Source organism: Tachypleus tridentatus, chromosome 3, assembly GCF_004210375.1.
Source record: "Tachypleus tridentatus isolate NWPU-2018 chromosome 3, ASM421037v1, whole genome shotgun sequence".
Lineage (NCBI taxonomy): Eukaryota > Metazoa > Arthropoda > Merostomata > Xiphosura > Limulidae > Tachypleus > Tachypleus tridentatus.
The window spans coordinates 25,466,857-25,482,878 of record NC_134827.1 but is presented as its reverse complement, the minus strand read 5'-3'; the positions used below and the strand labels follow the sequence as shown (position 1 = coordinate 25,482,878).

The following is a 16,022-nucleotide window of genomic DNA, read 5'->3' as shown; positions in this document are numbered from 1 at the left end:
ATTTTCGTATATCTAGGTTGCTTGAATAAATTTCGAACAAAAGTAGTAAGGTTCTGTATATGAACTATTCAAAACATTAACGAAATTACACATGCTCTCTTTTATTTTATCATATAACTTCCAATTTACCATTATTATTTTCCAATTTACCCCTAAAGACAGAGCGTGTAATTTCTTAAAGTTTTTTTTTTTTATTTCGCGCAAAGCTACACAAGGGCTATCTGCGCTAGTCGTCTTTAATAATTTAGCAGTGTAAGACTAGAGGGAAGGTAACTAGTAATCACCACCCACCGCTAACTCTTGGACTACTCTTTTACTGACGAATAGTTGGATTGACCGTCACATCATAACGTCATCAGGCTTGAAAGGTATTCGAACCCGAGACATTCAGATTACGAGTCGAGCGCCTTAAACACCTGGCCATGCTGGGCCTATTTCCGAGAGGATAGAAAACGTAAGATTTCAGTAAATTTTTTACTTAATTAGAACTCCTCTTAATTTTTTCGCGGTTAAAACCTGTAAATGTGAAACACAACATAAAATAAGATTACCTAACAGAACAATGAACAGATTATTCGGTAGTTTCATTTCTCCCAAATTAACGAAGGTTTTAAAAATTGTTTTGTTTTATTGTTACTGTTGTAGTGAATAACTTAGGGATAAAACCACTAGGTTAATTCACTTAAGTTAAACGGTTTGTAATGTTCGAAATCTACAAACGTTCTTGGACAAATTCTGTATTTTTTTCGATTAGTAGGCGTTAATCACAATTATAACTTCCAAGGCCTGTAACACACTGACCATAGCTGACTAATAATAATCTTCTACTGTCTCTTTCTTGGCTAGCCGCTTTTATACGAATCACGCGAGTTTCTTGAAGTTTCAACAATGTTCGAAAGCGTTTTTGTAAAACAAATTTTGTTGATTCCTACTCTCAAGAATCTGCTACTAATTTTAATAACAGGGGAGGCTTTCGCAGTCACAGTGAAGAATATATTCACAAGCAAAAAAAGAAAAGAAAACTATACTGAAACAAACTTATAACAGTAAATCCTTTTCACCTCCAAGGGGCATTTGTATTGTACAAAGTCTGGGAGAAGTAAGACTGTTACTGTATCTTTTCTCTAAATCGTTTAAAAGCCGTATTCAGTTACGATACCAAGATGGATACATTTAAAAGTATATTGTACTCAACTTTCATTAGAAAAAAACATTGATGAATGGTAATTGTCAGCCTCAGAAGTGAAATTTATTTTATTTCAATGGATTTTTATTCCTAGCTTTTCGTGCTATATTACAAGTAAACGTTGACTCAGACTAAACTAAAATAACTAGTAAACAACGAACAAATTAAAAGAATTAGCCGCTTACTGTGAAACAGTAGAAAGTTTACGGACTTACAATGTAAGGAACCGAGTTTCGATACCCGTGGTGGGCAGATTACACATAGTCCATTGTATAGCTTTGTGCTTAATTGAAAACAAACAATGTGGACCGGCATGGCCAGGTGGGTTAAGGCGTGCGACTCGTAATCTGAGGTTCGCATCCCCGTCGCACCAAACATGCTCGCCTTTTCAGCCGTGGGGGCGTTATAATGTTACGGTCAATCCCACTATTCGCTGGTAAAAGAGTAGCCCAAGAGTTGGCGGTAGGTGGTGATGACTAGCTGCATTCCCTCTAATCTTACACTGCTAAATTATTAAAGACGGCTGGCGCTGATAGCCCTCGTGTAGCTTTGCGCGAAATTCCAAAACAAAAAAAGAGTAAAGTTTTAACATTTCAATAATTTCACGAGTTATCTTAGACTTACTTCATGTTTAAGCTCAAAACGTGAAGAGTATGAAATTGCTATTCTTTAAAAATTATGTCATTTTTTTGAAAAACTTAACCATAAGGATTTGTATTAAATTTGGTCATTGTGCAAATACTAAACCCAACGGGTCAATTTCGGGATTTGTTTTTTGTTTCTTTTGCATGCATATCAGATGGATGAATATGTTATATTAAAACGGTTTCAGAATAACCCTACACCATATCTTTCATCGGTTAAGGCTCCGTTCTATAGCTGTCACACCCGAAGCACACCTCTCCTCCCTGCAGACTTTCCATAATCAACCTAGTGTATGATGGTTTCCTGACGCTCGTTCCAATAGTTGGATCACAAAGAAATCAATATGAACTGCATCTATCGAATTGATCTTTATGTCTTTGTGTGGATTAGAATGACTACTGGTTGCATTTTTAGCAATTTCAGTTGTGCAAAGGTTGAACAAGATTGCGACTGTAAGCCTTATCTTGGGGAAATAATACACTTTTGGCGTCGCTTCTATACAAATATAGAAATTGTTTTCGCATGTTGACAGGTAGAAAACTGCACGAAATTTCTTACTTGAACGAGTCCCCACGTTCTGACTTTTTTCCCCACCATGTGATCTTTTTTTCCCGGTTGGTGTTTCTTTCCTGGATATTTCGTGAAAGTAAACTATTTTTATATTACTTACTGAATCGTTTGTATTTCACTGAAAATAAACAATTCCATTGATTTTATATTTATCATGAAGTTATATTCAGTGTTGCCTATTCGGGCTGGGAGAGAGGGCTGCTGTCATGTTCAAAACTATGGATGCTTTTTAACTATTTAAATTAGTAAGCCGCTACAACCAAGGTTTAACAAAACAACAACAATTTACTAAACTGTAATAGCACTTAAAACAAAACTTAGCGATTACCAAAAACACAGATAATAAACAAGTACCTGGCCAGAAGAATAAAACATTATTTAGAATAATGAAATCAGTAATTAGAACCAGAAGAACAGAAAACCTAATTTCAAAAATATATACAAAAACACAGTACTTCAAAATACCTTTCAGTATTAACAACAATATAGAATGACAAACAGTAAAAACTATATTGTTTGTTATCTTGTGATCCCATTTATGAAACATTTGGCAAGTATTTATTCACTTTGTTAGGTCACGAGAGTACACTTCATGGAACCATACATTTGCATAATCCAATGGTACGTTAATAATAACTGCATGTCATCGTTAGGGAAGCTGGGATTAGTTTCATAATACATACATAATTATTCAAACAAACGTGTTAAGCTAGAAGGTGAGTTAGTGTTTTAATGTAACTAAACATTCATAGATAAACTAAATGAAGAATAAACCAAACCATAACAACAAATAATAATAATAAAGAATTCGTTATCTCAATGGTTTTACCTTTTCAGGCTGGGTGTGGATAAGTGGTCCAGAGTAAAAACGTGATGCTGCTGAAGATGCGTTATAAAAGTGACAGTAAATACCGCTACTCGGTTTAAAAACCAGAAGAAGCTCCTATGGTGACGAGGGCTACTGGTATGCCTTCTCCCTGGCCAGTTGTTTAAAATTAACAATGCTTATACCAGAACCCCAGGCCCGGTATGACCAGTTGGTTAAGGTACTCGACTCGTAATCCGCATGTTCAAATCCCCGCCGCACCAAACATGCTCGCCATTTCTTAGCCGTGGGTGCGTTATAATGTGACTGTCAATCCCACTATTCGTTGGTAAAAGAGTAGCCTAAGAGTTGGCAGTGGATGGTGATGACTAACTACCTTCCCTCTAGTCTTATACTGCTAAATTAGGGACGACTAACGCAGATAGCCCTCGTGTAGCTTTTTGTGAAATAGAAAACAAACCAATCAAGAGCCCGAGGTCTCTGATTTAACCATTTTACACCAGGTACCGTTCGTATTGGAAATTCGATTTCCAAATATTTTTTCTTTACTGTGTTTTTTTCTTAGAAGGTACTTGCAAACGTCATATCTTTGAGGTTATGAACAGGAAGGTTTATGTCGATCGCTGATGTTTGTTTTTTTTTGTTTGTTTTTGAATTTCGCGCAAAGCTACTCGAGGGCTATCTGCGCTAGCCGTCCCTAATTTAACAGTGTAAGACGAGAGGGAAAGCAGCTAGTCATCACCACCCACCGCCAACTCTTGGGTTATTCTTTTATCAACTAATAGTGGGATTGACCGTAACATTATAACGCCCCCACGGTTGAAAGGGCGAGCATGCTTGGTGCGACAGGGATTCGAACCCGCGACCCTCGGATTACGAGTCGAACGCCTTAACACACTTGGCCATGCCGGGCCCCGATCGCTGATACAGTGTTTGTGAACTATCGAACATTCTTTCGTGATTGGATTTTCGCTATTTAATGTTGATATCTAAAGAACGGGGGAAAAAAACAGTGTTCATAATGCATGTGTGTGAAACTAGCATACAAAAACATTCGTATTTTAATCAAATTATTTCGTTTTTTTTTTTTTTTTGGCATGAAAAAACGCACCAACAAACAACACTTTAGTTATAATATGATCTCGATAGATATATAGTTCGCTGAGTTTATTTGAAAGCAGAAACAAATGAAAACATAAAAAAATAAGTAAATATATCAACACGATATAATAATTTCTTGAATAACAGAAGAGCTACCATTCTTGAAACATCCGTCTTTGTCTCCAAGGTAATGCACGCTTGTTTGTTTTAGAATTTTCTCACAAAGTTACGCAAAGACCCATCTGCGTATAATCTCACCAACTTTTAAACTGATAGATTAGAGGTAAGTCAACAGCAACTACCACCAAACCATGAACTATACTTATCTAGCTGAATGGTGCGATTTAACTGTTACTCTTATAGCGCACTCGTGACTCTAAAGTGCCATCCGTTAGTGTAGCTGTAAGTCTACGAATTTATAACGCTAAAATCAGAGGTTCGATTCCCCTCGGTGGGCTCAGCAGATGGCCCGATGTGGCTTTACTCTAAAAACACACACATACACACACTTATATAGCTCTAAAGTGCAGAGCGGGAATATTGTGGCAACGGATGCGAACCACGAATTCCTTGCCTATTATATAATTATATAATTTCTTATGCATTTCTTATGAAGTTGTGCTATACAAAGACGTCTGACTTTATTTAGGACAGTTGTTCATTTCTTTACTTACATAGTTCAGAAAATATATTGTAATCCAAACTCCGATCACTATTATGTGACCGAATACAGAGGTTATATTAGAATGAATCTGAAGACTCACCACGTCATTATAGTTCTTGTCGCCACAGTCTATTATTTCTTATCTAACGATGGTGCATGTGAACAATAATCCTAAAGTTTAGTTTATATTGCATAAGACTTTGCCCTCAGATTATCTTATTCAGAGCAAATCATTCCTCCTTGCTGGCGTTCCGTAATCCGTCGAGTGTACGAGGACAACAGTTTATCAGCACTGTTGCCAAGTATCACGAGAAACATAAGTATTACTGACATTCAAAACAAGTGACACTGACTTTCAAAACTTCTTATTTATACGTTCCCTTCAAAATGGCGATTTGCAGTGCTTATTTAGAATAAAGAATGTCAAATTTGTGGGTAAGAAATTCACAGTTGTAGATATGTTTTCTAGTTGAACAGAAGAAAGGATAAGACTATTATAAAACGTAAGTGATATGTAGGCTATTCATTGACCTAGTGAATCACCGAAAGCACACTTGCAATAATTTAACTATGTATTGAAGTCACCTATTAAAGCCCCCCACTAGTACAGCGGTATGTCCACGTATTTACAAGGCTAAAATCAGGGGCTCGATTCCCCTCGGTGGGCTCAGCAGATAGCCCGATGTGGCTTTGCTATAAGAAAACACACACACACACACCTATTAAAAAAATAAGAGCCCACATAAGCAACTTTTTAATAAGATAACAAAAAACACAACCTGCAACTCTAAAAAATAATTTAAAGCGACTTTAAAAAGAAGTCCAGTTCTGCTTAGTACAAACGAACTGTTTTCCGGCCTCTGTTTTAACAATCCAATCACACAGAAACCAATAGGCGTTGCGCCAGACGTCTTCGTATAGAATAGTATTAATACATTCTCAACCTGCTTAAGGTACAAAATGGTTAAAAATGATTTGTCGTGGAGCAACTTGGGTGCACCTGACTCACTTGTGTTGCTTTTACAGGCATAATTTTTCTTGATCATTTTGCACGGGGCACGTGGACGGATTTTGCTATTGACCTTTCTGTTCGTAGATTCTCAACTGTTGCAAAACAGCGCATTTTTTTACTACGCCTGGTGTACGACTTGTTGTAGGATTATTTCTGGATGGGCCTGGTGTCCAAAGTTAATTCATATTCCTTTGTTTATCAAAGCCATTAAATACAAGGATATCCTGGTCTCGTAAATTTTAAAATCCCAGACCTGAACACATCTTTACGATACTGCTGAACGAATATTTTGTGTCAGAAAGAACAGTATCTAAAAGTGGTAAATTTAAGGTGACATCACATTACCGACGTAACGTCATACGATGTAAAAATGTAATTTTCATACACTCCATTTCACTGCAACTTTCTATCAGTCGTGACTGTCGCTTGAGATGAATATTAAAAAAAATATTTTAATATATCATACTAAATCCGCTTTAATGGGATTTGGTCGTTATTCTTATAAGGTACCTACGGCCCACAAAGTGCGTAGCGCATCGTATGTGGCACTGGAACGCGAACCGTAAACCCTCACGCTTACCATTCCGTTTCGCCTGATCCAAGTAGTGAGTGACTTTAGCATACTTTTGGTTGCATCGTGGTGATTATATGATCATTTTAGGCTGTTATCGTTTTACTTAATGGTCTATTAAATATCTTCTTGACTAATGTAATAGAGAATCCGAGACTAATTTATTCCGTTGTTTAAGAGTGACCATAGAGAGTAAGATGAAAATCTGACATATTGCTTCATCCATGATACGGTATTCTGTTATGCGACTAATCAGGGTTGCGTGGTTGATTTCAAATTGACATACCTTATATGGAACGTTGTCTCGAGAATGTCATTCAGTCTAAGACATCGTATGTTCTATTGCATTTATAACGTGTCTAAAACACATATCGAGTTTGTTTTTTATTATTATTATTGATGGTTTATTACATTCAATATCTAATTTCTGAGTATTAACTGAGAGTGGAAGTCAACGCAAGCAAAACCAATTTTTCATTTCTGTCCTTTAATATGGGACTTTGAGCGGCATGGCATGTGTACATGTGTTTCCGTGGATGCACTATTTATATCTTCTCGTAAACCAGGATAACATTCAACACCCGTGAGAAATCATTTGACGACCAGACCTCTATGGTTTTAACAATAAATAAATAAAAACTTGCAGGGAACGAGATTCAGACGAACATATCCGATTTTATTTCATTTTATACATCAAATATCAGTTGACTGTGTTTCCCTGTAACATGATGATTTGGGTAAAATGTGAAAAAAAAAAATATTTTTTTACTATTTGGTCGGTTTGTTTTGAATTTCGCGCGAAACTACACGAGGACTATCTACTTGCCATCCCTAATTTTGCAGTGTAACACTAGAGCGAAGACAGCTAGTCATCACCATCCACCGCCAATTCTTGGGCTACTCTTTTAGCAACGAATAGTGAGATTTATTGTTACTTTATAACGCTCCCACGGCTGAAAGGACGAGTATGTTTGATGCAACGCGGATTTGAACCCGCAACCTTCGGATTACGAGCAAAGTGTTTTAACCACCTGACCATGCCGGGCTGTTTGGCCGGTGGCGTAACTTCACATCAAACTGCAGAAACATTTAAAAAATTAAATGGATAAATTATTTTCATACTCAGGTCGAAGAAGCTTTCATGGCCAGCAGGGGAGGGGGTTGGTCCCCATAAAATGTCGTTAACACCCCTAAATTAATACCGCCATTTAATTTTTGATACGGCCCTATTACATGTCTCAATCCACTTAAGAAAAGATAGAGTGCGATCCAAAATTTCATTGCAGTAATATGCAAGTAAAATAAATAAAAAAAATGTGTGTGTGTGTGTGTGTTTCCTTATAGTAAAGCCATATCGGGCTATCTGCTGACCCCACGGAGGGATCGAACCTCTTATTTTAGCATTGTAAATCCGTAGACTTACCGCTTTACTAGCGGGGGGCAAATAAAAAAATAAATAAGTAGAGAAATCTGTTTCCTCGTGATGACGAGAAACTCACTTGAAGTGAAAATGTATCTCAAGACAGCTGGTATGGATATTAAAACGTTTGTTAAAATAAAGTAGAGAACAACCTTTTGACCTTCTTAGGCGACCAGGTAAACAAAGATTAACCTAAGAGGGTCGAAATGTTGTTCTCTATTTTATTTTAATAAAAGTTTTAATACCCATACGAGCTGTCTTAAGATACAAATCTGTTTCCTGTTCATGCTGTAACTTTAAAGTCTGACTTAAAATTTGGTTACATTTACGTCACTTAGTATAAGCTCGTTAAGAACGAGTTAGATGCCTATACACACCGTCAATAGATTTTAAGATAATTTATTAATCCGGCTCTGGAGCTACAGAGTTTGCTGATGTTTGAAAATGAGAATCTTAGCCACCTAGTGGCACTCTTTGCTTTTAAAAAAATCTTATACTCTGCTTCGCATGATTTCTGACTTAGTGGACTTTACATATCACAGGTTTCTGTTGTTAGCTTTAACAGTTCGGTTTGTTTGTTTTTTATATCGACGTCACGGGTTTTGAAAGTGGTTTTCAGGTTGTATATGTATCACTATACAAGTAAAGCGTACAGATGATCGTAACAAAGAAATTCTTTTCACCTATCAGTTTAGGATTTCGTAGCTTTTAGTAAGAGCTGTAACATATAAAAAAATCTGTTTAGATTACGTGATTTCATTTTCTAATGTGAATCGTTATTACATTAGTATAGAACCAGAACATATAAAACATCAAAAAAGAGAATTTTCGGTTATCTGTTTCGGTTGTGTGATGTTTCTAGTGTGAAACATAATTACATTAGTATAGAACCAGAACATATAAAACATTAAAAAAAGAGAATTTTCGGTTATCTGTTTCGGTTGTGTGATGTTTCTAGTGTGAAACATAATTACATGACTATAGAACCAGAACATATAAAACATTAAAAAAAGAGAATTTTCGGTTATCTGTTTCGGTTGTGTGATGTTTCTAGTGTGAAACATAATTACATTACTATAGAACCAGAATATATAAAACAGAGAACTTTCTTTCAGTTATTTCATTTAGTCGTATATTTGTTACATTAGCTTAGAATCTCACTATGCAAATATTCGTGTTCCCTTGTGAATATATCTAACACTGAATTGTAAACAGTTTCTTTAAATGTGAAATTACGTGGATTTAAACGATTCCCGACACACTAGAAGAGAAAATTAAACAACCCTTTCAAAGTTTTCTTTCACGAGTTGTATATACTCTTTTGTCCGGGAAAGTTTCCATAGACATATTTAGGAGATTGAAGCTTTCAATTAGTTCATGGTTTACTTTGCTCTCCTTTTCAACACTCCTGAATTGTAAAGTCTAAATGATAGTGTATGTTTTATCAGGGTACATTTAACAAAACGTCAGTCGAGGTATTGACTCCCATGGTAAGATACCATTGAACTATATTTAAGCTCTAAGGCTGCTTAGACAAATGATAGGCATATAACAGAAGAATATATATGTATAAATATATTACCTCATCGGAATTAATACACGGTAGTACTAAAAGATATACATGTATATAGTCACGTGAATAATAACAAAGGTTGCTTTTTGTTTTTTGTTTTCTTACAAGGCTTATCGTTCCAATATTTCATTAGGGTGTATTTAAGTGTTTGTTTTTTTAAAGATTTGGTATTCGTACAGTAAGCACATCGAAGGCTATCCTAATAAAAACAACAACAACAGAAAACTGAGATGTTATAATAAATAAATATTTCAAAAGTTTAATCTCTTAAAATATTTTATTATCTGGAGAGCGAATCGGAGATATTTAAGGTTCGCTTGCAAGTGTGCTCCAACCATAAGAAAGTACAACCAAAAGTAGTTGTTTTTATAAATGTTTAGACATACCAAAACATTTCTTAAAACAGTCTTATTTCATAATGAATAAAATATCCTGTTGCCACAAGAAACAAAAATAAAAAAAGAAGAAATGACAATAGTGTTTCTGGATTTCGTAATTCAAACGCCTAACAAATATAACTCTTTGCCTAAGATACTCAACACATTATACATAACTTCTAGGGCTATGACTGAATATACATACAACATCCTAGGCATTATGTCTGGTACTTTTGATATTTATAGTTAACTTTGGAAGTTTTTAATTTATTTCTCCAAGAATTAGGTCACTATCTGCATTTTAAACATATATCTATACTTGTCGTAAGACGTTGATATTAGTAGGCCTATTAGATGTTTAATAATGTAATAGGCCTAATAATAATGTCGTATGACGTGTATGTTTCGCATGTAGATAATAACCACAATTCTTGAAGCGATAAATTAAAAACAGTTCTTCGTCGGTTTGTAAAATAACAATTTTAGATATGTTGTTCGAGAAAATTATACTATCATGTTATAAGTTTAAACTAATATTGTGACTTGCACACTTACAAACGAATGTGCATGTTTTTCGGGAGAGTAAACATCTCACACCTGTAACGAAACAGGTCAGCGGCAACCACCTGTCGATGCTGGTGTTAATTTTCTGGGATAAGCTGCGAGAGACGATTTTTCCCTGAAAAAAAAAAAAAACAAAAAACAATAGAGAGAGAGAGAGTGGACAGCAAGTGCATGGTTCAAATTAAAACTTGAAGAGAAAATCTTGGATAACTAATGTAGAAACGTAAGTCGGATAGACATAAACGACGTTTCGAAAACATTCCGCTTTCTGTGATATGGTTGGAGTGTTGTTTTTTCTTGCGAATTTGGACGTATTCTCACAAACGAAAACTTAGCTAACCATCAGAAAGTTCTCTCATAAAAATTAGTTGTTGGACAATATAAAACTTTTGATTATTTTGTTCACAAGTAAACTTGATGAAACGTTGCGAAAAAAATAACGAAAACATCTGACTTTTTTTTTTTTTGAATTTCGCACAAAGCTACTCAAGGGCTATCTGTGCTAGCCGTCCCTAATTTAGCAGTGTAAGACTAGAGGGAAGGCAGCTAGTCATCACCATCCACCGCCAACTCTTGGGCTACTCTTTTTACCAACGAATAGTGGGATTGACCGTAACATTATAACGCCCATACGGCTGAAATGTCGACCATGTTTGGCGCGACGGTGATGCGAACCCGCGATCCTCAGATTACGAGTCGCACACCTCAACGCGCTTGGCTACGCCGGTTCTGACGTTGTAAAGCCGATGAAACTTTTTGTTATTTCTAATATTTTATTATATAACGTTATTTTTTATGTAATAGCAACGTTCAGTGCGGACTTGTAAATTGAACATACGGCTGATTGTGATGGTTTATTCACTTTGATAGAAACAGAAACAAACTTTGCTTAAAGTTTAGTGTTGAAGGATAATAAAGTTAATTGGTAATTGTAACTCTTTGGACACTTATTAACTTGGAGCCACACATAAAACATCAAAACGAATTTAAAACGGATTGAAGTGAATAATTATATGTTTATTTATTGTAGTTCGTGCAAAATTACTCGAGGGAGGGTTATCTGTACTAGTCGTCCCCAATTTACAACTGGTAGACTAGAGAAAAGGCATCCAGTCCACAACATCCACCGCCAACTTTTGGGCTACTTTTTTACTGAGGAATAGTGGGAGTTATCGTTACATTATAACGTTTCTCAGCTGAAGTAAGTAAAATTTACATTTCGTTGCCTGCTTAAAAGGCTTTGACTTCAAATTACCAACTTGTTTACATAACATCACTGCTGGTGGACTCCACGAATTGCATCATGCTTCATTAAATTTATGTTTCTGGCTTGACCCAACACCTGTTGTAAAGTACTGACTAGAAAGTTGGGTGAAAGTTACTCGTTTTCTGTGAAAAATGCATATATAGCCCACGGCATTATACAGTAATATTAATTGCATTATAGTAGTATTTTAATTTTGTTCATTGCGTATGTGACTCATGTTTCATTAGAGTTTCTGTAATCAACACAATAAGAGACCGCACAAATAATTTGACGTGGAAATTGTTTAGAAAAATGTGCTTAAAATTTCCTCGGAAATTCTAGCAATGAATATTAATTCTTGTCAATCAAACTTACAAAGACAATAAATCTCAAAAAATAGTTTTATAAAGTTAATTACATTGCCATTAGATTAACATGTTTTTCTACTTAGTCCATCTTAATGATGAAGAGAAAAAAACCGATCAAATAGATATTTTCAAACGAAACAAGCTACATAAATTACATGTATACAAAGTACAACAGAGTGAGGAAGTTTGGCAACTTGCCAGCGTCACGGATGACGTTCACTGAATTCTTACATCACCTGCTGTAACAGCTTCGCGGATTTTACTGCAAAATATCTATACTTGATTGTTTCATGGTTTAATCTTTTTTGACAACATTATGGGAATTTCAACATTATTTATCGTTTAAATGAATAATTTAATTAATGTTCTTCTCTCTCATGAGATTATGTATTGCATATAATAGTTTCTTAAACCTTTCAGAAAGAATCAATCTCTCGTTTATTCTCATTCGTATACACCATTAAATGATAAGCGACTCACTAAAAAAATTAAAAGATTCATTGAAACTGTTGAAACTCCCACCAGGATTTTGACAGTTTTCACTGCTATTATTTACGTTATGGGTGACGTGATGAGTATTCCTTAGACCAGTCTGACACCAGGTGACTATAGTGATTTACTTTTATGATCTTCGTCTTAAAGAAGGCCCATGTTTTTTTCCGTTGAATGCAAAATATATTTTGAAGTGAGCTTCTGGATTGCAGTTTCACCAAAAGTTTAAGAGCAAAAAAAAAAGAGAAAAAAGTATAATAATAAACGCGTTTGATAACTTGTGATTTCACAAGAGGCGCCACTTGAAACGTTCAAATAAGTTTGTTTGAAGTTAAGAACAATGCTACACAGTGGTATATCTGTGCTCTGGCCACCAAGTGTATCGAAACCTGGTTTCTAACGTTGTAAGTCTGCAGAAATACACTGGGGACGTTAAAATAAGTTGAATTCAGAGAAGCTGTAATTCAGAGAATTGAAATTGTAAAAAGAGGCTAATAGGTGAGGGCTGTTATTCTATCAGATAAAGACTTTGGTCTGTAACTTTCTTTCAGGCCCGGTATGGCCAGGTGTTTAAGGCATTCGACTCGTAATCTCAGGGTCGAGGGTTTGAATCCCCATCACACAAACGTGCTCGCTCTTTCAGCCGGGGGGGCATTATAATGTTATGGTGAAATCCACTATTCATTGGTAAACGAATAGCCCAAGAGTTGGCGGTGAGTGGTGATGACTAGCTGCCATCCCTCTAGTTTTACACTACAAAATTTGGGACGGCTTGCGCGGATAGCCCTCGTGTAGCTTTGCTCGAAATTCAGAAAAACGAAACCATTTAGTACAGAAGATTTTAATACTAGAAATTCGTTGTTTCACTCCCCCGCTGGGACAGCTGTAAGCCTACGGATTTACATCGCAAAGTCAGGGATTCGACTCCTCTTGGTGAACACAGCAGATAGCCCGATGTGGCTTTCGTATAAAAAAACACACGCTCGTTATTTCAAGATGAACACCTGTTAATAGTGATGTTATCTTTAGCGAGCTGTGACACAGGTCTGGTTCGTAAAGATGCTAACATTGTGGACAACGTTTTTGAAACGAGGACTGTTTGTTTGTTGATAATTTTCGCACAAAGCTAAAAAGCACCACCGTCCCTATATCAGACTAGAGGGAAGACATCCAATCGGCAGTACCCACAGTCAACTTGTAGAAAACTCATTTCTGACCAAAGAATATGGTTCGATATTTACTTTTATAGTGAACCTACGGCCAAAAAGAGTGGAAGGAGTTTTGTGGTAACGGGACTCGAATAAAAAACCCTCGGATTCACCATCCAGGCACGGTAACTACTTGTCACGATAAGCCCAACTAGGACTGATGCTTTCAATTGGAGCGTATACACATCTGTAGAATACCTTCTGGTAATTCAGGCCTGGACGCAAAACGTTTGAAAAATGGGTTATAATTTGTGAAATCAAAAATCTACACATGTTGTACGAAGAAACATGAAAACCATGCTACTATTACACAATGGTTTCTGGATTCTAATTACAAAGTGTAAACAGAGACCATTACATGCAACTATTTCAAACCCAAAAAATGCTAATGTTTTATCAGAAGAATATCTGGACTATGGACAAAACATTAAATACAATAAGCAACTGCGCTGTAACTATATAAGCATAAGGTTTTTGCATCACAAAAATAGGTGATTCAGCTGAACACTCCCCCCCTCGCATAGGCGCTTGTACTTATATATATATTTTCATCTTCATTTAGGGAACTTCTATAATTGTGGTACAAAAGTATTTATTTTCACTTGAAATAATATATATATTTTTAAATTTTATTTAGTTCAGTAAAAATCCAGAAGGATACGATTAACTATCTTTTTAAGTGAATTCAGAAAAGATAATATTTCACGTGAAACAGTAAACTGTATATATTTCTAAGTTTCTCTCGCTCGTAACTTTCATTTGAGATAAAATTTCAAGTGTGCCGATGAAAGAGTATATTGCAAAAGAACCACGCTACAATATACTTAAAGAACGGAAAACAAAGATCTCTGAAGAAACTAATCAGTATTTACAAGAGGTCATTTATTGTTTCTTTAAATCTGAAGCAAGGAGAACCTCAACAATTGAGTTGGATCAAATTTAATAAATCCATTATAACATCGAATATACAACATAAGGACTACTTGTAGTTGTTTAGTTGCATTTTGAGCCAAGGAAAGTACTCAAAAAATAAAAACCCTTTCTATTGGTTATGGTGCTTGACGAGATGTATTACATTTCACGCGCTGTTCGTTTATTGTTTTTTTAATCAAATTAGTTGAAAATTTCCGTTAAATGAACAAAGCCGTTACGACAGATTTTAGTCTTTGAGAGGATAAATATTAATTACCGCGTGGAATTTAAATGCTGTAAAATAATTTCACAAGTTAAAAAATATGCAAAATTCGTATTTAGGTATTCACAATATAACCTTAAAAAGTGTCGATTTAAAACTAGCAGGAAATTTACCATGTTATCGTTTGTTTTAATACTTTTCAATCAATCAAGGAAGACGTATGTTTACACTACTAACTCGAGAATTTGGTTAACATACTTTTGCCGCTATGTGGCGCTTTAACGTTTATTTTCAGCAAAAACTTTATTTATTTTTAACACTCCTACGAAAAGACGTTTCTAGTCCTGATTTCTCCAAGCCTGTTCCCCTAGCTGTGGTTTCGCTAGATAGTAGATAGGGACAGTGGGAATCTCGTTAATCCATTCATTAATGGATTTAAATGGTAATTTCATTTAAATACAAAATTATTAGCCTAATATTGATAACCTTTCAAGTTGCTCTGGGGCCTATTAGGCCCCACTTTTCGTAGGAGCGTTAACTAACCAAGTACAATGACTCGGCATGGCCAGGTGGTAAAGGCGTTCGAGTCATAATTTGAGGATCGCGGGTTCGAATTCCCGTCGCACCAAACATGCTCGCTCTTTCAGTTGTGGGGGCGTTATGATGTGACGGTCAATCCAACTATTCGTTGTAAAAGAGTATCCAAGAGCTAGTGGTGGGTGGTGATGACAAGTCTTACACTGCAAAATTAGGGATGGCTAGCGCAGATATCCCTCGAGTAGCTTTGCGCGAAATTAAAAAACAAACAAAGTACAATATTCACCACTAAGTTACAAAATATTACACATTAATTACTTCATTACGAGTATATTAAATACAAAACTGTTTTTCTTCAGTTTTATTTCATAACTTTTATTAGCATATTAAAAGCAATACAGGAATCTCTGACATCAAATTAATTAAAAGTAATTAGCGAGATGAATTTTATTGTTTCAGTGGCGCTCGAATTACAGTAATATGAAAATTAATTTCATTCTTTATTACATATATGCTTGGCCCGGCAT

General features: G+C 35.6%; 1 protein-coding gene across 1 annotated transcript in view; it reads left to right on the top strand.

Annotated features, from left to right (window-relative positions):
• LOC143246561 (aquaporin AQPAe.a-like) overlaps positions 1 to 16,022 on the top strand; it is a 69,077-nt gene that overhangs the window by 19,568 nt on the left and 33,487 nt on the right. The gene's annotated exons all lie outside the window — the stretch shown is intronic.